This window comes from Triticum aestivum, chromosome 3A (assembly GCF_018294505.1).
Source record: "Triticum aestivum cultivar Chinese Spring chromosome 3A, IWGSC CS RefSeq v2.1, whole genome shotgun sequence".
In the NCBI taxonomy this organism is placed as follows: domain Eukaryota; kingdom Viridiplantae; phylum Streptophyta; class Magnoliopsida; order Poales; family Poaceae; genus Triticum; species Triticum aestivum.
Genome location: NC_057800.1, coordinates 609,119,352 through 609,145,409, shown reverse-complemented (window position 1 = coordinate 609,145,409; position 26,058 = coordinate 609,119,352).

The following is a 26,058-nucleotide window of genomic DNA, read 5'->3' as shown; positions in this document are numbered from 1 at the left end:
AAGCACCGGCACAAGTAAAGAAATCTTGAATAACTCCTTTTCCAATAATATTACCACTACCAACACGGAATCTTTTTATATGTGAGATAGTGGGTTCTTTAGTAGGAGTATAAAAATTATTATCGACAATAGTATCCCCAATTTCAGACATAGAGGCAGAGGGTAAAGAACTAGCCATAATGACAAGCAAGCAAACTAACACACAAGCAAACAAAAAGCAAGCAGAAAAAAATAAAGAAGGAGAGGGAGGATAGAGAGAGAGATGGCGAATAAAACGGCAAGGGTGAATTGGAGGGAGGAAAAAAAGAGGCAAATGGCAAATAATGTAATGCGGGAGATAAGGGTATGTGATGGGTACTTGGTATGTTGACTTTTGCGTAGACCTCCCCGGCAACGGTGCCAGAAATCCTTCTTGCTACCTATTTTAGCACTGCATTGGTTTTCCCCGATGAGGAAGGGATGATGCAGCAAAGTAGCGTAAGTATTTCCCTCAGTTTTTGACAACCAAGGTATCAATCCGGTAGGAGGCTACGCGCGAGTCCCTTGTACCTGCGCAAAACAAATAAATCCTCGCAACCAACGCAAATAGGGGTTGTCAATCCCTATAGGGCCACTTACGAGAGTGAGATCTGATAGATATGATAAGATAATATTTTTTGTATTTTTATGATAAAGATGCAAAGTAAAATAAAAGCAAAGTAAATAGCAAAGTAAATAACTAAGTAGTAGGAGATTGATATGATAAAGATAGACCCGGGGGCCATAGGTTTCACTAGTGGCTTCTCTCGAGAGCATAAGTATTCTACGGTGGGTGAACAAATTACTGTTGAGCAATTGACAGAATTGAGCATACTTATGAGAATATCTAGGTATTATCATGTATATAGGCATCATGTCCGAGACAAGTAGACCGACTCCTGCCTGCATCTACTACTATTACTCCACTCATCGACCGCTATCCAGCATGCATCTAGAGTATTAAGTTAAAACAGAGTAACGCCTTAAGCAAGATGACATGATGTAGAGGGATAAACTCATGCAATATGAAGAAAATCCCATCTTGTTATCCTCGATGGCAACAATACAATACGTGCCTTTCCGCCCTTACTGTCACTGGGAAAGGACACCACAAGATTGAACCCAAAGCTAAGCACTTCTCCCATTGCAAGAAAGATCAATCTAGTAGGCCAAACCAAACTGATAATTCGAAGAGACTTGCAAAGATAACCAATCATACATAAAAGAATTCAGCGAAGATTCAAATATTATTCATATATAGACTTGATCATAAACCCACAATTCATCGATCTCAACAAACACACCGCAAAAAGAAGATTACATCGAATAGATGTCCACAAGAGAGGGGGAGAACATTGTATTGAGATCCAAAAAGAGAGAAGAAGCCATCTAGCTACTAACTATGGACCCGTAGGTCTGAAGTAAACTACTCACACTTCATCGGAGAGGCTATGGTGTTGATGTAGAAGCCCTCTGTGATCGATGCCCCCTTCGGCGAAGCTCCAGAACAGGCCCCGAGATGGGATCTCGTGGATACAGAAAGTTACGGCGATGGAATTAGGGTTTTGGCTCCTGTCCTGATCGTTTGGGGGTACGTGGATATATATAGGAGGAAGTACGTCGATGGAGAAATAGGGGACCCACGAGGGTGGAGGGCACGCCTGGGGGGTAGGCGCGCCCCCTACCTCGTGGGCTCCTGATAGCTGGCTTGACGTAGGGTCCAAGTCTCCCGAGTTGTATTCGGTGAGAAAATCACGTTCCCGAAGGTTTCATTCCGTTTGGACTCCGTTTGATATTCCTTTTCTTCGAAACCCTAAAACAGGCAAAAAAACAGCAATTCTGGGCTGGGCCTCCGGTTAATAGGTTAGTCCCAAAAATAATATAAAAGTGGATAATAAAGCCCAATAATGTCCAAAACAGTAGATAATATAGCATGGAGCAATCAAAAATTATAGATACGTTGGAGACGTATCAAGATCGTATATTCTCTGCAGGCGTGGCGTAGACGGGACGATCTGTCCCGAACATGCTGGCGATGGTCGCGCCACGCTGCCAGATCGGGCCAATGCGGCTAGGCCCACCAAGAGCCGGCGTGCAGCCGATAGCACGGTCCATCTCACGTTGGTAGGCCTCCGAAAGGCGTCTCATGCTGGCCAGTCGGTTGGCGCTTTCAACAAGCTGGACACGACGTGCCTCCAGCGTCTCCGTGTCAGCGTCTTCCGGGATGGGCGTGGTTAAGTCTTGTATTGCCGCCTGCAACAGATCCTGGCCACCTCCGCCAGAGCGCTCGCCGTGGCTGATGACGAGCACCTCCGTGACAGTGCGGCCGCCGCTGTTCGCGCGAGGAGGCGATTCATCGTAGACCACCACGTTGGTGGGGAATGCGTCAAGCGACGCCGTGTCGGAGTCGACAAGCATCGGGTCAGTGGAGCCAACCGACTCCAAGTCCGCAGCAGGCTCATTGGCAACGTGGAGCTGATCCAGGAGGCTAACAAGGTGGCTCTCAGGGCCTTCTGTGCCTGCATCAGACGCGGGCTCGTCGGAGAGGCGGATCTCGCCAACAAGGTCGGCAAGGCAGCTCGCCGCACAGGCAACCTCCGCGATGTGCAGCGCGTCGGTGCAGACGCCGTCTGGCGTGCCGTGCTGGCTACGCTCGCCAGGAAGGAACAAGGTTCCCGTCCAGAACAGGTCTCCAGCGGGAGACGGTGCACCTGCCCCACGGTGGGCGCCAAACGTCAGGGGTTGGGTGCGACATATGCCAATGGATGGCTTATCATGGTGGGAGCGAATAGAACGTCGCCGGTGCCTGGAAGCGGGATGAGGCGTAGACACGAACGTCGGCGTACTTTACCCTGGTTCGGGGCTCTCCTAGGAGATAACACCTCTAGTCCTGCTCTGTGTGGTCTCCGCATGATCACTAAGACACTAGTGAGTACAATGGTGCTCCTTGAGCTGTATGCTAGAGGTAGAAGAAGGCAGGCACGCTCTCTTCTTCCTCTAGGTATGAGTATAGTTCTTACCGGTTGGGAACCCTTTGCATGGGTGCCCTCGGGGGTTTATATAGGCCTACCCCCCAGGGGTACAATGGTAATCGGGCCGGGCGTAGGGCCCACTGTCAGTGTCTCTGGTCACCGGCTTCTCCGCCGACCGCTGGGGTCCGCCGCCTGGTGGACCCCGCCGCCTGGTCGGGTACGGAGCCGACAGGCCACTCCTGCCGCTCGCGGGTTTTGTCAGCTGTTGATTATTGTAGCCGTGTGGCTAATGACGCATGCTTGGTCAGGGGAGCGTGGCTACAGTCCCGCCGACTGGTGGGAGATCACGGTAGCCACTCCCTGTCTTATCTGATTAATGGCGCGTGGACCCCGAGGGAGGAGAGGGCCGCCTGGTGGAGGCCGGCCTCCCCCGGGTCTGACTGGTCAGGCCTTCACCGCCCTCCGGGCTCTCGCTGCCTGGTAGGGCCCGCCGCCTGCAGGCCGTACCAACAGGTCGTCGTGGGAACAAGACTCCGCCTGCCACTAGTGACGTCAAGGGAGGAGTGGCAACAGTGCCGCGCCGGGCGGAGATCCCCGCCCGTACGAAGCATTGTGGCCATGCCCGGCCCTGGATATGGGGGGATGGGCTACACTGTAGCCTCGCCCCGTCTCGTCTTCTTAAATGGGAGCGCAGACTCCGAGGACGCGATGGGCCGCCTGTTGGGAGTCGGCCTCTCTGGAGGCTGCCCGCGGGAAGTCAGCCCGTCTTGCGGCCGCCTTCCGGCAGCCAGCCACTTGGGACAGCCGGCCACCAGAAGGCGGCACTTCTCCTCGGTGCCTTTGTGGGGCGCAACCAGCCCCGATGTCTTGAAAGGCTCAGGGACTCGGGTTAGGCTACCCGTGGCCCATTACTCCGACAAGTACAATAAAGGTGCAAAAAAGGTGTGGTGGGACTAAAAAAACAGTTTGACAAAAAAATTAGTGAAGGAACATAGTGGGAGAGGGGGCGGTTGGCAAGTGTTCTGCTGGCAGAAAAAAGACACTACTTTTTTTTAGTATATTGAGGTAGATATTTCAGAGTCCATCTTATAGGGCACTGTAACTTTTGATAAATAATGCAGCGGCAAGGACTTTTTGGTCCCCTTTCCCCTGTTCAAAAGAAAAAATAAGGTTGATATTTTTGTTGTTGATGGAATATGATGGCGCGGTTTGAAGTATTGCTTATGTTTCTCACTCAGGCACGATAAATGTTTTCTACAAAAAAGAGGTTTATATAACGCTTGCACAATATGATGCACTTTATTAAAACAATGATGCAACCATCTAAAACAGGATACAAATAGACAAAAAAACATACGCTGCCGATAACATGATTACATGACTCGGACATATAATCTATTATTGGATTGACATTCCAACGGGTTAAACTTATCCCATGCTTCCGTCTCCCAACGGTTGACTCTAGCCTAGGAGATAACCTGCACAATATTTAGAAGTTTTATTCAGTTAAAAATATAATCTGTGTGATAATTTGAAATTGCTCACAGTAACGCACACTGTCTCACCCATATAAGTACCTTAAACTTTGGTGGAACCCAACTAACTACTTTCAAAAAAATCATAATAATGATAGGCGGAGGAAAATTAAAAGTTACATGGATCATACGCCAAAGAAGGGCGATAAACGACCAAGAAAAATATGGTTATTTGTTTACTCATGGTAGAAGAAACAATATTTTTTTTTCATCCATGCACCTGCATTTTGCCACATCATATATATACCTAAGAGAGTCATCGTCATTAATTGATTTACCTAAACATGCAAGCATGCCACCTCATCATACATTTATTAATGTGATAAGGCTCATCTCAGCATGCAATCTTGCATGGGAAAAAGACCCATCCAAACATTCAACCATGCATGGGTAAAAGTTTTTCATTTAATTATTCTACTTATATTCAATAAATATTGTTGCAACTATACATAATAAAATATAATAAATCATTTGCATTTTTAATTTCAGTTCTTATTGAACGAAATATGCCCTAGAGGCAATAATAAAGTTGTTATTTATATTTCCAAATAGCATGATAAATGTTTATTATTCATGCTAGAATTGTATTAACTGGGAACTTAGTACATGTGTGAATACATAGACAAACAGAGTGTCCCTAGTATGCCTCTAATAGACTACCTCGTTAATCAAAGATGGTTAAGTTTCCTGACCATAGACACGTGTTGTCATTTGATCAACGGAATCACATCATTAGAGAATGGTGTGATGGACAAGACCCATCCGTTAGCTTAGCATAATGATCGTTCAGTTTTTCTGCTATTGCTTTCTTCATAACTTATACATGTTCATCAGACTATGAGATTATGCAACTCCAGAATACCGGAGGAACACATTGTGTGCTATAAAACATCACAACGTAACTGGATGATTATAAAGATGCTCTACAGGTGTATCCGATAGTGTTTGTTGAGTTGGCATAGATCGAGATTAGGATTTGTCACTCCGTGTATCAGAGAGGTATCTCTGGGCCCTCTCGGTAATGCACATCACTATGAGCCTTGCAAGCAATGTGTCTAATGAGTTAGCCACGGGATGATGCATTACGGAACAAGTAAAGAGACTTGCCGGTGATGAGATTGAACTAGGTATGATGATACCGACGATCGAATCTCGGGCAAGTAACATACCAATGACAAAGGGAACAACGTATGTTCTTATGCAGTTTGACCGGAAAAGATCTTCGTAGAATATGTAGGATCCAATATGAGCATCCAGGTTCCGCTATTGGTTATTGACCGGAGATGTGTCTCGGTCATGTCTACATGGTTATCGAACCCGTAGGGTCCGCACGCTTAACGTTCGATGACGATTTATATTATGAGTTTCGTGTTTTGATGAACCGAAGTTTGTTCAGAGTCCCGGATGAGATCACGGACATGATGAGGAGCCTCGAAATGGTCGAGACATAAGGATTGATATATTGGACCATGTTATTCGGACACCGGGAGTGTTTCAGATCGTTTCGGGTAAAAACGGAGTGTCCGAGGGGTTACCGAAACCCCCCAAGGGAACTAATGCGCCACCATGGGCCTTATTGGAGAGAGAGGAGGGCAGCCAGGGCAGGCCCCCCCTTGCAGTCCGAATTGGACAAGGGAAGGGGGCAGCGCCCCCCCCCCTTTCCTACTCCCTCTTCCTCTCCTTCCTCCCCCTCTCTCCCTTTTGGTGGAATCCTACTAGGACTAGGAGTCCTAGTAGGACTCCCCTCTTGGGCGCGCCCTAGGGGCCAGCCGGCCCTCCCCTCCTCCCTCCTTTATATACGTGGGGAGGGGGCACCCTAGAACACACAAGTTGATCTTTTAGCCGTGTGCGGTGCCCCCCTCCACAGTTACGCACCTCGGTCATATCATCGTAGTGCTTAGGCGAAGCCCTGCGTAGGTAATTTCATCATCACCGTCGCCACGCCGTCGTGCTGACGGAACTCTCCCTCGGCCTCAACTAGATCAAGAGTTCGCGAAGGTGCTGTCCGTTCGGTACTTGGATTGGTTGGATGGCGAAGACGTTTGACTACATTAACCGCGTTACTAAACGCTTCCGCTTTCGGTCTACGAGGCTACGTAGACACACTCTCCCCTCTCTTTGCTATGCATCTCCTAGATAGATCTTGCATGATCATAGGTAAATTTTTTGAAATATTGCGTTCCCTAACAGTGGCATCCGAGCCACGTCTATGCGTAGATGTTATATGCACAAGTAGAACACAAAGAGTTGTGGGCGATAATAGTCATACTGCTTACCAGCAATGTCTTTGATTCGGCGGTATTGTTGGATGAAGCGGCCCAGACCGACATTACATGATCGCGTTCATGAGACTGGTTCTACCGACGTGCTTCACACACAGGTGGCTTGTGGGTGTCTGTTTCTCCAGCTTTAGTTGAATCGAGTTTGACTATGCCCGGTCCTTGTTGAAGGTTAAAACAGCACACTTGACGAAAAATCGTTGTGGTTTTGATGCGTAGGTAAGAACGGTTCTTGCTAGAAGCCCGTAGCAGCCACGTAAAACTTGCAACAACAAAGTAGAGGACGTCTAACTTGTTTTTGCAGGGCATGTTGTGATGTGATATGATCAAGACGTGACGATATATAAATTGTTGTATAAGATGATCATGTTTTGTAGAAGTTATCGGCAACTGGCAGGAGCCATATGGTTGTCGCTTTATTGTATGAAATTCAATCGCCATGTAATTGCTTTACTTTATCGCTAAGCGGTAGCGATAGTCGTAGAAGCAATAGTTGGCGAGACGACAACGATGCTACGATGGAGATCAAGGTGTCAAGCCGGTGACGATGGTGATCATGACGGTGCTTTGGAGATGGAGATCAAAGACACAAGATGATGATGGCCATATCATATCACTTATTTTTGATTGCATGTGATGTTTTTCCTTTATGCATCTTATTTTTCTTAGTACGGCGGTAGCATTATAAGATGATCTCTCACTAAATTATAATGTATATGTGTTCTCCCTAAGTATGCACCGTTGCTACAGTTCGTCGTGCCAAGACACCACGTGATGATCGGGTGTGATAAGCTCTACGTTCACATACAACGGGTGCAAGCTAGTTTTGCACACGCAGAATACTCGGGTTAAATTTGACGAGCCTAGCATATGCAGATATGGCCTCGTAACACTGAGACTGAAAGGTCGAGCGTGAATAATATAGTAGATATGATCAACATAGTGATGTTCACCATTGAAAACTACTCCATCTCACGTGATGATCAGACATGGTTTAGTTGATATGGATCACGTGATCATTTAGATGACTAGAGGGGTGTCTATCCAAGTGGGAGTTCTTAAGTAATATGATTAATTGAACTTTAATTTGTCATGAACTTAGTCCTGATAGTATTTGCATATCTATGTTGTAGATCAATAGCTTGCGATGTAGCTCCCCATTTATTTTTGATATGTTCCTAGAGAAAAATGAGTTGAAAGATGATAGTAGCAATGATGTGGACTAGGTCCGTGCTCTGAGGATTATCCTCATTGCTGCATGGAAGAATTATGTCCTTGATGCATCGCTAGGTGACGGACCTATTGTAGGAGATGCAGACGTTATGAACGTTTGGCAAGCTCGGTATGATGACTACTTGATAGTTTAGCGCGCCATGCTTTACAGCTTAGAACCAGGACTTCAAAAACATTTTGAACGACATGGAGCATATAAGATGTTCCAAGAGCTGAAATTGGTATTTCAGACTCATGCCCGAGTCGAGAAGTATGAGACCTCTGACAAGTATTTTGCCTACAAGATGGAGGAGAATAGCTCAACTAGTGAGCATGTGCTTAGAATGTCTGAGTACTACAATCGCTTGAATCAAGTGGGAGTTAATCTTCCAGATAAAATAGTGATTGACAGAGTTCTCTAGTCACTATCACCAAGTTACTGGAACTTCGTGATGAACTATAATATGCAAGGGATGACGAAAATGATTCCCCGAGCTCTTCGCCATGCTGAAATCGGCGAAGGTAGAAATTAAGAAAAGCATCAAGTGTTGATGGTTGAAAATACCACTAGTTTCAAGTAAAAGGGCAAGGGAAAAAAGGGGAACTTCAAGAAGAATGGCAAGCAAGTTTCCACTCACATGTAGAAGCCCAAAAGCTAGACCCAAGCCAGAAACTGAGTGCTTCTATTGCAAAGGAAATGGTCACTCGAAGCGGAACTGCCCCAAATACTTGGCAGATAAGAAGGATGGCAAAGTGAACAAAAGTATATATGATATACATGTTATTGATGTGTACTTTACTACTGTTCATAGTAGCCCCTGGGTATTTGATATTGGTTCAGTTGCTATGATTAGTAACTTGAAACAGGAGTTACAAAATGAACAGAGACTAGTTGAGGGCGAAGTGACGATGTGTGTTGGAAGTGATTCCAAGGTTGATAAGATCACCACTGCACACTCCCTTTACCTTCGGGATTAGTGTTGAACCTAAAATAAATGTTACTTGGTGTTTGCGTTGTGCATAATATGATTTGATCATGTTTATTGCAATACGGGTTATTCATTTAAGTCAAAGAATAATTATTGTGTTGTTTACATGAATAAAACCTTATGTGGTCATACACCCAAGGTGAATGGTTTATTAAATCTCGATCGTAGTGGTACACATATTAATAATATTGAAGCCAAAAGATGCAAAGTTAATAATGATAGTGCAACTTATTTGTGCCACTGCCATTTAGGTCATATTGGTGTAAAGCGCACGAAGAAACTCCATGCTGATGGGCTTTTGGAATCAATTGATTATGAATCACTTGATGCTTGTGAACCATGCCTCATGGGCAATATGACTAAGACTCCATTCTCTGGAACAATGCAACGAGCAACTGACTTATTGGAAATAATACATACTGATGTATGCAGTCCGATGAGTATTGAAGCTCGTGGCGGGTATCATTATTTTCTAACCTTCACAGATGATTTGAGCAGATATGGGTATATCTACTTAATGAAACACAAGTCTGAAACATTTGAAAAGTTCAAAGAATTTCAGAGTGAAGTTGAGAATCATCATAACAAGAAAATAAAGTTTCTATGATCTGACCGCGGAGGCGAATATTTGAGTTACGAGTTTGGCCTTCATTTAAAACAATGTGGAATAGTTTCACAAACTCACGCCACCTTGAACACTGTTAGCGAATATAGTTTCCGTAGCAGCCTCCAACTCTTTCCTTTACTTGTTCTACTCAAACTCTTGTAAACCTTCCTTGTACGCCAAGGCTTGGCTTCGGCACATCAATATATACAGCCCGCGACTCCCCCTCGAGGGGTAGGGAACGCTTATCATCTTACATGGTATCAGAGCCACCTCTTCCCAAAACATCTAGCCAAAGATCAAAACCCTAAACCACATACCATTGTCTCCATGGCTTCCTCAGCCGGCGTTGCTCTTAACCTTGGATCGCCGCCGTCAGAGAAGCTCGCAAGAGGAAATTTCATCCTCTGGAAGACTCAGGTTCTCCCAGCCCTGCGAGGTGTGCAGGTTACTGGGCTCCTGGACAACTCCGATGCCGCTCCATCGAGGGTGGTGGAGATCACGAAGGCGGATAAAACCACGGCCCTAGAGCCGAATCCCCTCTACGGGCCCTGGATCGCCAAAGATCAACAGGTCCTATCATATCTACTCAATTCCATGTCTCCTGAAATCCTTGCACAAGTCATTGGGAAGGACTCCACCTACGAGCTCTGGACGACGGTGACAAATCTCTTCGCCTCGCAATCACAATCCCGGATCACCAATCTGAGGATCGCCATCACCAACACCAAGAAGGGCACCATGTCGAGCTCGGCGTATATGGCAAAGATGAAGAGCCTTGGGGATGAACTTGCTGCTGCTGGGCGCCCTGTCTCTGACCCGGAGATGGTGGACTACATCCTGGCGGGACTTGATCGCGACTACGACTCTGTGGTTGCAGCGATCGGTGCTGTCAAGAACACTATCACCGCCGACGACCTCTTCGCTCAGATTTCTGCTTTTGATCAGAGGATGGAGATGCTGGGTGATTCATCTTCAGGAGGATTTCATTCATCGGCCAACGCAGTCTACAGAGGCCGTGGCCAGTCCCGCGGCAGACCCCGTGGGCGAGGAGGAAGGGGGCGCGGCCGTGGTGATCGCGGTGAGCGCGGTGACCGCCAGCCCTCTCCTGCAAACAGAGGCGGCGGATTCAGAGGACGCCCTCGACAACAACAACAACAGCAGGTGCGTGAACAGCAGCACGATTACCCGGAATGTCAGATATGCTATAGGCACCATCCAGGAGGCGCACGTGTTTGCTGGTGGCGCTATGAAGAGAACGATCAGGAAGAGAAGGAGGCGCATGCTGTCTCCTATGGCGTAGATACAAACTGGTACGCCAACAGTGCAGCAACAAATCACATCACAGGTGAACTTGAGAAGCTGACAACACGGGAGAAGTACAATGGAGGCGACCAAATTCGCATGGCTAGCGGTTCTGGTATGAATATCACTCACATTGGTAATTCAATTGTTAAAAACCCCATGAAAAATTTGCACCTGAATGATGTCTTGCATGTCCCTCAAACATCAAAAAATCTTGTTTCCGTTCATCGATTCACCCTTGATAACAATGTTCTCATAGAATTCTACCCTTATTTTTTCTTGGTTAAGGATTTGAGAACAAGGAGAATCATTCTTAGAGGACGGTGCGTGGGAGGCCTCTATCCACTTATATCATCATCATCATCATCTTCACGGTCAAATAAGCAAGCCAACATTGTCACCAAGCCATCATCATCAAGGTGGCATAGTCGTTTAGGTCATCCATCTTCAGTCATAGTTAAATACGTTCTTAGCAAAAATAAACTCTTTTATGAGAATAGTGTTGAGTCAGTTTGTGATCCGTGTCAACAAGCAAAAAGTCATCAATTACCTTATTCCATCTCTACTAGTGTGTCTACTGCTCCTCTACAACTCATATTTTCAGATGTATGGGGGCCAGCCCCTACTTCAGTTGGGAGATTTTCTTATTATGTAAGCTTTATTGATGACTATAGTAAATTTACTTGGATTTATTTGTTAAAGAAACGGTCTGATGTTTTCCAAGTCTTTCTCAATTTCCAAAATCTTGTTGAACACAAACTGAACTCTAAAATCATTGCTATGCAAAGTGACTGGGGTGGTGAGTATGAAAAATTGAACTCTTTCTTCCAAAAACTTGGCATATCACATCATGTCTCTTGTCCTCATGCTCACCAACAAAATGGATCTGCTGAAAGAAAGCATCGTCACATAGTTGATATGGGCCTTGCATTGCTCGCAAATGCATCCATGCCACTTAAATTTTGGGATGAAGCATTCTTAACTGCTACATATCTTATCAATTTGCTTCCAAGCAAAGTTATCAAATTTGAAACTCCTATTACACGACTCCTTGGTGTCACACCAAACTACACATCTCTTCGTGTTTTCGGTTGTGCATGTTGGCCCAATCTTAGACCCTACAATACACGCAAACTTGCTTTCCGCTCAAAAAAGTGTGTCTTTTTAGGCTATAGTCCCATGCATAAAGGGGTCAAATGTCTTGATGTTCCTAGTGGTAGGGTCTACATATCCCGAGATGTTGTCTTTGATGAATCCGTGTTTCCGTTTGCATCACTTCATCCCAATGCCGGTGCACTTCTTCGCAAGGAAATTCTTCTTCTTCCTCCACATCTTCGGTCTTTTGATCATGGGGGCGACAATTGTACTAATCAAAGTGACGATATTTCTACTAGTACTTGCTCTTCTCTGTTGCCTGTGCAGGTCTCTGGAGAAAACAGTGTTGGAAATATGCCCTAGAGGCAATAATAAAAGTATTATTATTATATTTCCTTGTTCATGATAATTGTCTTTTATTCATGCTATAACTGTATTATCCGGAAATCGTAATACACGTGTGAATACATAGACCACAATATGTCCCTAGTGAGCCTCTAGTTGACTAGCTCGTTGTGATCAACAGATAGTCATGGTTTCCTGACTATGGACATTGGATGTCATTGATAACGGGATCACATCATTAGGAGAATGATGTGATGGACAAGACCCAATCCTAAGCATAGCACAAAGATCGTGTAGTTCGTTTGCTAGAGCTTTGCCAATGTCAAGTATCTCTTCCTTTGACCATGAGATCGTGTAACTCCTGGATACCGTAGGAGTGCTTTGGGTGTATCAAACGTCACAACGTAACTGGGTGACTATAAAGGTGCACTACAGGTATCTCCGAAAGTATCTATTGTTTTATGCGGATCGAGACTGGGATTTGTCACTCCGTGTAAACGGAGAGGTATCTCTGGGCCCACTCGGTAGGACATCATCATATGCGCAATGTGACCAAGGAGTTGATCACGGGATGATGTGTTACGGAACGAGTAAAGTGACTTGCCGGTAACGAGATTGAACAAGGTATTGGATACCGACGATCGAATCTCGGGCAAGTAACATACCGATAGACAAAGGGAATTGAATACGGGATTGATTAAGTCCTTGACATCGTGGTTCATCCGATGAGATCATCGTGGAACATGTGGGAGCCAACATGGGTATCCAGATCCCGCTGTTGGTTATTGACCGGAGAACGTCTCGGTCATGTCTACATGTCTCCCGAACCCGTAGGGTCTACACACTTAAGGTTCGATGACGCTAGGGTTATAAAGGAAGCTTGTATGTGGTTACCGAATGTTGTTCGGAGTCCCGGATGAGATCCCGGACGTCACGAGGAGTTCCGGAATGGTCCGGAGGTAAAGATTTATATATAGGAAGTCCTGTTTCGGCCATCGGGACAAGTTTCGGGGTCATCGGTATTGTACCGGGACCACCGGAAGGGTCCCGGGGGCCCACCGGGTGGGGCCACCTGCCCCGGGGGGCCACATGGGCTGTAGGGGGTGCGCCTTGGCCTACATGGGCCAAGGGCACCAGCCCCAAGAGGCCCATGCGCCTGGGGAAACCCTAAAAGAAGAGTCCCAGCAGGGGAAGGCACCTCCTAGGTGCCTTGGGGGGGGAGGACTCCTCCCCTGGCCGCCGCCCCCTTGGAGATTGGATCTCCTAGGGGCTGGCGCACCCCCCCCCTTGGGATCCCTATATATAGTGGGGTAGGAGGGCCTCCCAAACACACCTTATGCCTTTGGTGCAGCCCCTCCCTCTCTCCCAAGTTCTTCTCCTCTCCCGTAGGTGCTTGGCGAAGCCCTGCGGGATTGCCATGCTCCTCCACCACCACCACGCCGTTGTGCTGCTGTTGGATGGGGTCTTCCTCAACCTCTCCCTCTCTCCTTGCTGGATCAAGGCGTGGGAGACGTCACCGGGCTGTACGTGTGTTGAACGCGGAGGTGCCGTCCGTTCGGCACTTGATCATCGGTGATCTGAATCACGACGAGTACGACTCCATCAACCCCGTTCACTTGAACGCTTCCGCTTAGCGATCTACAAGGGTATGTAGATGCACTCTCCTTCTACTCGTAGCTGGTTTCTCCATAGATAGATCTTGGTGACGCGTAGGAAAATTTTTGAATTTCTGCTACGTTCCCCAACAGTGGTATCAGAGCCAGGTTTATTGCGTAGATTCTTTGCACGAGTAGAACACAAAGTAGTTGTGGGCGTTGATGTTGTTCAATATGCTTACCGTTACTAGTCCAATCTTGTTTCGACGGTATTGTGGGATGAAGCGGCCCGGACCGACCTTACACGTACTCTTACGTGAGACAGGTTCCACCGATTGACATGCACTTGGTGCATAAGGTGGCTAGCGGGTGCCAGTCTCTCCCACTTTAGTCAGAACGGATTCGATGAAAAGGGTCCTTATGAAGGGTAAATAGCAATTGGCATATCACGTTGTGGTCTTGCGTAGGTAAGAAACGTTCTTGCTAGAAACCCATAGCAGCCACGTAAAACATGCAACAACAATTAGAGGACGTCTAACTTGTTTTTGCAGGGTATGCTTTGTGATGTGATATGGCCAGAAGAATGTGATGAATGATATGTGATGTATGAGATTGATCATGTTCTTGTAATAGGATTCACGACTTGCATGTCGATGAGTATGACAACCGGCAGGAGCCATAGGAGTTGTCTTTATTTTTGTATGACCTGCGTGTCATTGAAGAACGCCATGTAAACTACTTTACTTTATTGCTAAACGCGTTAGTCATAGAAGTAGAAGTAGTCATTGGCGTGACAACTTCATGAAGACACGATGATGGAGATCATGGTGTCGTGCCGGTGACGATGATGATCATGGAGCCCCGAAGATGAAGATCAAAAGGAGCAAAATGATATTGGCCATATCATGTCACTATTTTATTGCATGTGATGTTTATCATGTTTATGCATCTTGTTTACTTAGGACGACGGTAGTAAATAAGATGATCCCTTACAAAATTTCAAGAAGTGTTCTCCCCTAACTGTGCACCGTTGCTACAGTTCGTCGCTTCTAAGCACCACGTGATGATCGGGTGTGATGGATTCTTACGTTCACATACAACGGGTGTAAGACAGTTTTACACAGCGAAAACACTTAGGGTTAACTTGACGAGCCTAGCATGTACAGACATGGCCTCGGAACACGGAGACCGAAAGGTCGAGCATGAGTCGTATAGAAGATACGATCAACATGAAAATGTTCACCGATGATGACTAGTCCGTCTCACGTGATGATCGGACACGGCCTAGTTTGACTCGGATCATGTAATCACTTAGATGACTAGAGGGATGTCTATCTGAGTGGGAGTTCATAAGATGAACTTAATTATCCTGAACATAGTCAAAAGACCTTTTGCAAATTATGTCGTAGCTCGCGCTATAGTTCTACTGTTTAGATATGTTCCTAGAGAAAATATAGTTGAAAGTTGATAGTAGCGATTATGCGATCAGTAGAAAGCTTATGTCCTTAATGCACTGCTCAGTGTGCTGAACCCCAAACGTCGTTTGTGGATGTTTCGAACATCGAACATACACGTTTTGATAACTACGTGATAGTTCAGTTAAATGGTTTAAGTAGAGGCACCAAAGACGTTTTCGAAACGTCGCGGAACATATGAGACGTTTCGAGGGCTGAAATTGGGATTTCAAGCTCGTGCCCACGTCAAGAGGTATGAGACCTCCGACAATTTTCTTAGCCTACAAACTAAGGGAGAAAAGCTCAATCGTTGAGCTTGTGCTCAGATTGTCTGAGTGCAACAATCACTTGAATCGAGTGGGAGTTGATCTTCCAGATGAGATAGTGATGTTTCTCCAAAGTCATTGCCACCAAGCTGCTAGAGCTTCGTGATGAACTATAACATATCAGGGATAGATAAGATGATCCTTGAGGTATTCACGATGTTTGACACCGCGAAAGTAGAAATCAAGAAGGAGCATCAATTGTTGATGGTTGGTGAAACCACTAGTTTCAAGAAGGGCAAGGGAACAAAGGGATACTTCATGAAACGGCAATTCAGCTGCTGCTCAAGTGAAGAAACCAAGGTTGAACCCAAACCCGAGACTAAGTGCTTCTGTAATAAGGGGAACAACCACTGGAGCAGCATTACCCTAGATACTTGGTAGATGAGAAGGCTGGCAAGGTCGATAGAAGTATATTGGATATACATTATGTTAATGTGTACTTTACTAGTACTCCTAGTAGCACCAGGGTATTGGATACCGGTTTGGTTGCTAAGTGTTAGTAACTCGAAATAAAAGCTACGGAATAAGCGGAGACTAGCTAAAGGTGAGCTGACGATATATGTTGGAAGTGTTTCCAAGGTTGATATGATCAAGCATCGCACGCTCCCTCTACCACCGAGATTGGTGTTTGCGTTGAGCATAGACATGATTGGATTATGTCTATCGCAATACGGTTATTCATTTAAAGAGAATAATGGTTACTCTATTTATTTGAATAATACCTTCAATGGTCTTGCACCTAAAGGAATGGTTTATTGAATCTCGGTCGTAGTGATACACATTTTCATGCCAAAAGATATAAGATAGTAATGATAGTACCACTTACTTGTGGCACTGCCACGTAAGTCATATCGGTATAAAATGCATGAAGAAGCTCCATGTTGATGGATCTTTGGACTCACTCATTTTTGAAAAGTTTGAGACATGCGAACCATGTCTATTGGTATATATGCATGAAGAAACTCCATGCAAATGGACCGTTTGAACTTACTTGATTTTGAATCACTTGAGATATGCAAATCATACCACATGGGCAAGATGACTGAAAAGCCTCGGTTTCAGTAAAGATGGAACAAGATAGCAACTTGTTGGAAGTAACACATTTTGATGTGTGTAGTCCAATGAGTGCTGAGGCATGCAGTGAATATCATTATGTTCTTACTTCACAGATGATTCGAGTAGATGTTGTATATATTTACTTGATGAAACACAAGTCTGAATTATTGAATGGTTCAAGTAATTTCAGAGTGAAGTAGAAGATCATTGTGACAAGAGGATAAAATGTCTATGATATGATCATAGAGATGAATATCTGAGTTACGAGTTTTGGCACACAATTAAGACATTGTGGAAATTGTTTCGCAATTAATACCGCCCGGAACACCATAGTGTAATGGTGTGTCCGAACATCATAGTTGCACCCTATTGGATATGGTGCATGCCATGATGTCTCTTATCGAATTACCACTATCGTTCATGGGTTAGGCATTAGAGACAACCACATTCACTTTAAATAGGGCACCACGTAATTCCGTTGAGATGACACCGAAACCTAAGTTGTCGTTTCTTAAAGGTTTGGGGCTGCGACGCTTATGTGGAAAAGTTTCAGGATTGATAAGCTCGAACCCAAAGCGGATAAAATGCATCTTCATAGGACACCCAAAACAGTTGGGTATACCTCCTGTCTCAGATCCGAAAGCAATATGAATTGTTTCTAGAATCGGGTCCTTTCTCGAGGAAAGGTTTCTCTCGAAAGAGTTGAGTGGGAGGATGGTGGAGACTTGATGAGGTTATTGAACCGTCTCTTCAACTAGTGTGTGGCAGGGCACAGGAAGTTGTTCCTGTGGCACCTACACCAATTGAAGTGGAAGCTTATGATATTGATCATGAAACTTCGGATCAAGTCACTACCAAACCTCGTAGGATGACAAGGACACGTACTACTTCGGAGTGGTACGGTGATCCTGTCTCAAAAGTCATGTTGCTAGACAACAATGAACCTACGAGCTATGGAGAAGCGATGGTGGGCCCGAATTCCGACAAATGGTTAGAAGCCATGAAATCCGAGATAGTATCCATATATCAGAACAAAGCATGGACTTTGATGGACTTGCCCGATGATCGGCAAGCCATTAAGATAAATGGATCTTTAAGAAGAAGACGGGCGTGGATGGTAATGTCACCGTCCATGAAGCTCGACTTGTGGCAAAAAGTTTTTCACAAGTTCAAGGAGTTGACTACGATGAGATTTTCTCATCCGTAGCGATGCTTAAAGTCCGTCGGATTCATGTTAGCATTAGCTGTATTTATGAAATCTGGCAGATGGATATCAAAACGAGTTTCCTTACCAGTTTTCGTAAGGAAAGGTTGTATGTAATACAATCAGAAAGTTTTTGTCGATCCTAAGGATGCTAAAAGGTATGCTAGCTCCAGCGATCCTTCTAAGGACTGGAGTGAGCATCTCGGTGTTGGAATGTATGCTTTGATGATGATCAAAGATTTTGGGTTTGTACAAAGTTTATGAGAAACTTGTATTTCCAAAGAAGTGAGTGGGAGCACTATAGAATTTCTGATGAGTATATGTTGTTGACATATTAAGGATCAGAAATGATGTAGAATTTCTGGAAAGCATATAGGGTTATTTGGAAAGTGTTTTTCAATGGAAAGCCTGGATTAAGCTACTTGAGCATTGAGCATCAAGATCTATAAGGATAGATCAAAACGCTTAATGGTACTTTCAAATGAGCACATACCTTGACATGATCTTGAAGGTGTTCAAGATGGACCAGTCAAACAAGGAGTTCTTGCCTGAGTTGTAAGGTACGAAGTTAAGACTTAAAGCTCGACCACGGCAGAATAGAGAGAAAGGACGAAGGTCGTCCCCTATGCTTAAGACGTAGGATCTTCAGTATGCTATGCTGTGTACCGCACCTGAAGTGTGCCTTGCCATGAGTCAGTCAAGGGGTACAAGAGTGATCCAAGAATGGCTCACAGGACAGCGGTCAAAGTTATCCTTAGTAACTAGTGGACTAAGGAATTTTCTCGATTATGGAGGTGGTAAAAGAGTTCGTCGTAAAGGGTTACGTCGATGCAAGCTTAAACACCTATCTGGATAGCTCTCAGTAGAGACACCGGATACGTATAATGGAGCAACTTTTTTTTAGAATAGCTCCAAGTAGAACAGTTATTTGGAATAGCTCCAAATAGAGTGTGGTAGCTGCATCTAGGAGATGACATAGAGATTTGTAAAGCACACACGGATCTGAAAGGTTCAGACCCGTTGACTAAAACCTCTCTCACAAGCAACATGATGAAACATAAAACACATTGAGTGTCAATCACATAGTGATGTGAACTAGACTACTGACTCTAGTAAACTCTTGGGTATTAGTCACATGGCGATGTGACCTGTGAGTGTTAATCACATGGCGATGTGAACTAGATTATTGACTCTAGTGCAAGTGGGAGACTGTTGGAAATATGCCCTAGAGGCAATAATAAAAGTATTATTATTATATTTCCTTGTTCATGATAATTGTCTTTTATTCATGCTATAACTGTATTATCCGGAAATCGTAATACACGTGTGAATACATAGACCACAATATGTCCCTAGTGAGCCTCTAGTTGACTAGCTCGTTGTGATCAACAGATAGTCATGGTTTCCTGACTATGGACATTGGATGTCATTGATAACGGGATCACATCATTAGGAGAATGATGTGATGGACAAGACCCAATCCTAAGCATAGCACAAAGATCGTGTAGTTCGTTTGCTAGAGCTTTGCCAATGTCAAGTATCTCTTCCTTTGACCATGAGATCGTGTAACTCCTGGATACCGTAGGAGTGCTTTGGGTGTATCAAACGTCACAACGTAACTGGGTGACTATAAAGGTGCACTACAGGTATCTCCGAAAGTATCTATTGTTTTATGCGGATCGAGACTGGGATTTGTCACTCCGTGTAAACGGAGAGGTATCTCTGGGCCCACTCGGTAGGACATCATCATATGCGCAATGTGACCAAGGAGTTGATCACGGGATGATGTGTTACGGAACGAGTAAAGTGACTTGCCGGTAACGAGATTGAACAAGGTATTGGATACCGACGATCGAATCTCGGGCAAGTAACATACCGATAGACAAAGGGAATTGAATACGGGATTGATTAAGTCCTTGACATCGTGGTTCATCCGATGAGATCATCGTGGAACATGTGGGAGCCAACATGGGTATCCAGATCCCGCTGTTGGTTATTGACCGGAGAACGTCTCGGTCATGTCTACATGTCTCCCGAACCCGTAGGGTCTACACACTTAAGGTTCGATGACGCTAGGGTTATAAAGGAAGCTTGTATGTGGTTACCGAATGTTGTTCGGAGTCCCGGATGAGATCCCGGACGTCACGAGGAGTTCCGGAATGGTCCGGAGGTAAAGATTTATATATAGGAAGTCCTGTTTCGGCCATCGGGACAAGTTTCGGGGTCATCGGTATTGTACCGGGACCACCGGAAGGGTCCCGGGGGCCCACCGGGTGGGGCCACCTGCCCCGGGGGGGCACATGGGCTGTAGGGGGTGCGCCTTGGCCTACATGGGCCAAGGGCACCAGCCCCAAGAGGCCCATGCGCCTGGGGAAACCCTAAAAGAAGAGTCCCAGCAGGGGAAGGCACCTCCTAGATGCCTTGGGGGGGGAGGACTCCTCCCCTGGCCGCCGCCCCCTTGGAGATTGGATCTCCTAGGGGCTGGCGCACCCCCCCCCCCTTGGGATCCCTATATATAGTGGGGTAGGAGGGCCTCCCAAACACACCTTATGCCTTTGGTGCAGCCCCTCCCTCTCTCCCAAGTTCTTCTCCTCTCCCGTAGGTGCTTGGCGAAGCCCTGCGGGATTGCCATGCTCCTCCACCACCACCATGCCGTTGTGCTGCTGTTGGATGGGGTCTTCCTCAACCTCTCCCTCTCTCCTTGCTGGATCAAGGCGTGGGAGACGTCACCGGGCTGTACGTGTGTTGAACGCGGAGGTGCCGTCCGTTCGGCACTTGATCATCGGTGATTTGAATCACGACGAGTACGACTCCATCAACCCCGTTCACTTGAACGCTTCCGCTTAGCGATCTACAAGGGTATGTAGATGCACTCTCCTTCTACTCGTAGCTGGTTTCTCCATAGATAGATCTTGGTGACGCGTAGGAAAATTTTTGAATTTCTGCTACGTTCCCCAACAAACAGGGCTCAAATTGATCAAAATCCTGAAAATATAGCTCAAATTGATCCTATATTGCATGCTGAGGAAGAAGATGAACCTGGCACGGACAACGAAGGTGATCCGGCGGCGCCTGGAACTCCTGTGTGCGGGCAGACCTCGAATCGCGCGAGCAGATCCACCTCGGATCGCGCCTCTGTCAGCTGCGGCAACGAATCCAGGGAGGGCCACTCCCGCGCCGCCACCTCAGCAACAGGCGGGACCAGCAGCGGGGCCGGATCCCCCTCGCCCCACATGCGCCTGCAACCGCGGTCGGGCAGCGGATCGGCTGTGCCGGACCGGGCAGTTAGCCCTTGTGTGCGCTCTGGGGAGGCGGCCACACCTTCGGCTGCAGGATCATCTGCGCAGGAGGCAGCAGATTCCCCTGTGTCAGCACATGCAGGCTCGTCAGGATCTTCCGTGGCCAGCATTCCTGAGGTTCAGCCAGCAGCTTCTTCACGGGTTATGACACATCTACAGAAAGGTATACGGAATCCTAAAATAAGAAAAGATGGAACTATACCATATGGAATGTTGTGTATTTCAGGAGAGCCAACAACGTTGAGTAGTGCACTTGACGATCCTAAGTGGAAGAAGGCAATGGATGAGGAATATTCTGCACTTATGAGGAACAAAACCTGGCATCTTGTACCAAACCAAAAAGGCAAAAATATCATCGATTGCAAATGGGTGTACAGAATCAAAAAGAAGGCAGATGGCTCCATTGACAGGTATAAAGCACGTCTAGTTGCAAAGGGCTTTAAGCAACGTTATGGTATTGATTACGAGGACACCTTTAGTCCTGTTGTGAAAGCTGCAACTATCAGACTTGTGCTAGCCATTGCTGTATCCAAGGGTTGGAGCCTAACACAGCTAGATGTACAGAACGCGTTTTTGCATGGTGTTCTGGAAGAGGAAGTGTTCATGAGACAACCACCTGGATATGAGGATAAGGAATCACCACATTATGTTTGCAAGCTTGACAAAGCACTCTATGGTCTAAAACAAGCACCCAGAGCATGGTACTCCAGATTAAGCTTACAGTTGAAATATCTTGGTTTCATTGCCTCTAAAGCTGATATGTCTTTGTTTATTTATAACAAGGCTGGAGTAGTCATTTTTGTGCTTATATATGTTGATGATATCATAGTTGCAAGTTCTTCACAAAATGCTACTAATGCACTTCTGCATGACTTGAGCTCAGAGTTTGCCTTGAAAGACCTGGGTGACTTGCATTTCTTCCTTGGGATTGAAGTTAGAAAAACTCAAGATGGTATTGTGTTAAATCAGGAGAAATATATCACTGAGCTTTTGTCTCGCATGGGAATGAAGAATTGCAAGCCAGTACCTACACCTTTATCTTCCCCAGAAAAACTCTCAGCATATGAAGGTGAGCCACTTCAAGAAGAAGAGAGCACAAGGTACAGAAGTATTGTGGGAGCATTACAATATCTAACTCTCACGCGTCCAGATATCTCATTTGCTGTTAATAAAGTTTGTCAATATCTTCATGCTCCCACTTCCGCACATTGGTCAGCTGTCAAGAGAATTGTAAGATATGTGAAGCATACTATGGGAACAGGACTTCACTTCAAACATTCTGGCTCCTCTCTTGTGAGTGCATTCTCTGATGCTGACTGGGCAGGATGCAGTGATGATAGAAGATCAACTGGAGGTTTTGCAGTGTTCTTTGGGTCCAATCTTATTTCTTGGAGTGCTAGAAAGCAAGCAACTGTGTCACGATCAAGCACAGAAGCTGAATACAAGTCCTTGGCAAATGCAACTGCTGAAATCATTTGGGTTGAATCACTTCTTGAGGAATTGGGGATCAAGAAAAATCGTATCTCATGTTTATGGTGTGATAACTTGGGAGCAACATACTTGTCTGCAAACCCTGTGTTTCATGCAAGAACAAAGCACATAGAAATTGATTTTCACTTTGTGCGAGAGAGGGTTGCAGCAAAGAAACTTGAGATACGGTTTATTCCCTCTAAGGATCAAGTGGCGGACGGCTTTACAAAGGCTTTACCAGCAAGACCGTTTGAGGAGTTCAAGAGTAATCTTAATCTAGGGTAGTTAAGATTAAGGGAGGGTGTTAGCGAATATAGTTTCCGTAGCAACCTCCAACTCTTTCCTTTACTTGTTCTACTCAAACTCTTGTAAACCTTCCTTGTACGCCAAGGCTTGGCTTCGGCACATCAATATATACAGCCCGCGACTCCCCCTCAAGGGGTAGGGAACACTTATCATCTTACAAACACCACAGCGTAATGGTGTGTCCGAACATCGTAACCGAACTTTATTAGATATGGTGCGATAGATGATGTCTCTTACCGATTTACCACTATCGTTTTGAGGTTATGCATTAGAGACAACTACATTCACGTTAAATAGGGCACCATCTAAATCTGTTGAGACAACACCGTATGAACTGTGGTTTGGCAAGAAACATAATTTGTCGTTTTTAAAAGTTTGGGACTGCGATGCTTATGTGAAAAAGTTTCAACCTGATAAGCTCGAACCCAAATTGAAGAAATGTGTCTTCATAGGATACCCAAAGGAAATTGTTGGGTACACCTTCTATCACAGATCCAAAGGCAAGATATTCGTTGCTACGAATGGATCCTTTCTAAAGAAGGGGTCTCTCTCGAAAGAAGTGAGTAGGAGGAATGTAGAACTTGATAAGGTAATTGTACCTTCTCGCGAATTGGAAAGTAGTTCATCACAGAAATCAGTTCCAATGATTCCTACTCCAATTAGTGAGGAAGCTAATGATGATGATCATGAAACTTCAGATCAAGTTACTACCGAACCTCGTAGGTCAACCAGAGTACGGTCCGCACCAAAATGGTACGGTAATCCTGTTCTGGAAGTCATGTTACTAGACCATGACGAACCTACGAACTATGAGGAAGCGGTGATGAGCCCAGATTCCACAAAATGGCTTAAGGCCATGAAATCTGAGATGGGATCCATGTATGAGAACAAAGTATGGACTTTGGTTGACTTGCTCGATGATCAGCAAGCCATTGAGAATAAATGGATCTTCAAGAGGAAGACGGACGTTGATAGTAATGTTACTATCTACAAAGCTCGAATTGTCACAAAAAGGTTTTTCAACAAGTTCAATGTGTTGACTACGATGAGATTTTTCCGCTCGTATCGATGCTTAAAGTCTGTCCGAATCATGTTAGCAATTGCCGCATTTTATGAAATTTGACAAATGGATGTCAAAACTGAATTCCTTAATGGATTTCTTAAAGAAGAGTTGTAAATGATACACCCAGAAGGTTTTGTCAATCCTAAAGGTGCTAACAAAGTGTGTAAGCTCCAGTGATCCATTTATGGATTGGTGCAAGCATCTCAGAGTTGGAATGCACACTTTGATAGTGTGGTCAAAGCATATAGATTTATACAGACTTGCGGTGAAGCCTATATTTACAAGAAAGTGAGTGGGAGCACTACAGCCTTTCTGATAAGTATGTGTGAATGACATATTGTTGATCGGAAATGATGTAGAATTTTCTAGAAAGCATACAGGAGTGTTTGAAAGGAGTATTTTCAAAGAAAGACCTCGGTAAAGTTGCTTACATATTGAGCATCAAGATCTATGGAGATAGATCAAGATGCTTGAGAAGATTTTTTTCAATGAGTATATACCTTGACAAGATTTTGAAATAGTTTAAAATGGATCAGTCAAAAAAGGAGTTCTTGCCTGTGTTGCAAGGTGTAAAGTTGAGTAAGACTCAAAACACGACCACGGTAGAAAATAGAAAGAGAATGAAAGTCATTCCCTATGCCTCAGCCATAGGTTCTATAAAGTATTGCGTACCAAACATATTGTGTACCTTGCCATGAATTTGGCAAGGGGGCACAATATTGATCCAGGAGTGGATCACTGGACAGCGGTCAAAATTATCGTTAGAAGGCTAAGGAGATATTTCTCGGTTATGGAGGTGATAAAGAGTTCGTCGTAAAGAGTGTCGTCGATGCAAGCTTTTACACCGATCCGGATGACTCTAAGTCTCAATCTAGATACATATTGAAAGTGGGAGCAATTAGCTAGAGTAGCTCCATGCACAGCATTGTAGACATAAAAAAATTACAAAATACATACGGCTCTAAATGTGACAGACCCATTGACTAAGCTTCTCTCACAAGCAAAACATGATCACACCTTAGTACTCTTTGGGTGTTAATCACATAGCGATGTGAACTAGATTATTGACTCTAGTAAAACCCTTTGGGTATTAGTCACATGGCGATGTGAACTAATCACATGAAGATGTGAACTATTGGTATTAAATCACGTGACGATGTGAACTAGATTCTTGACACTAGTGCAAGTGGGAGGCTGAAGGAAATATGCCCTAGAGGCAATAATAAAGTTGTTATTTATATTTCCTTATATCATGATAAATGTTTATTATTCATGCTAGAATTGTATTAACTAGAAACTTAGTACATGTGTGAATACATAGACAAATAGAGTGTCCCTAGTATGCCTCTACTAGACTAGCTCGTTAATCAAAGATGGTTAAGTTTCCTGACCATAGACATGTGTTTTCATTTGATCAACGGGATCACATCGTTAGAGAATGATGTGATGGACAAGACCCATCAGTTATCTTAGCATAATGATCGTTTAGTTTTTCTGCTATTACTTTCTTCATGACTTATACATGTTCCTCAGACTATGGGATTATGCAACTCCTGAATAATGGAGGAACACCTTGTGTGCTATAAAAGGCCACAACGTAACTGGGTGATTATAAAGATGCTCTACAGGTGTCCCCGATGGTGTTTGTTGAGTTGGCATAGATCAAGATTAGGATTTGTCACTCCGTGTATCGGAGAGGTATCTCTGGGCCCTCTCGGTAATGCACATCACTATGAGCCTTGCAAGCAATGTGTCTAATGAGTTAGCCACAGGATGATGCATTACAGAATGAGTAAAGAGACTTGCCGGTGACGAGATTGAACTAGGTATGATGATACCGGCGATCGAATCTCGGACAAGTAACATACTGATGACAAAGGGACCAACGTATGTTGTTATGCGGTTTGACAGATAAAGATCTTCATAGAATA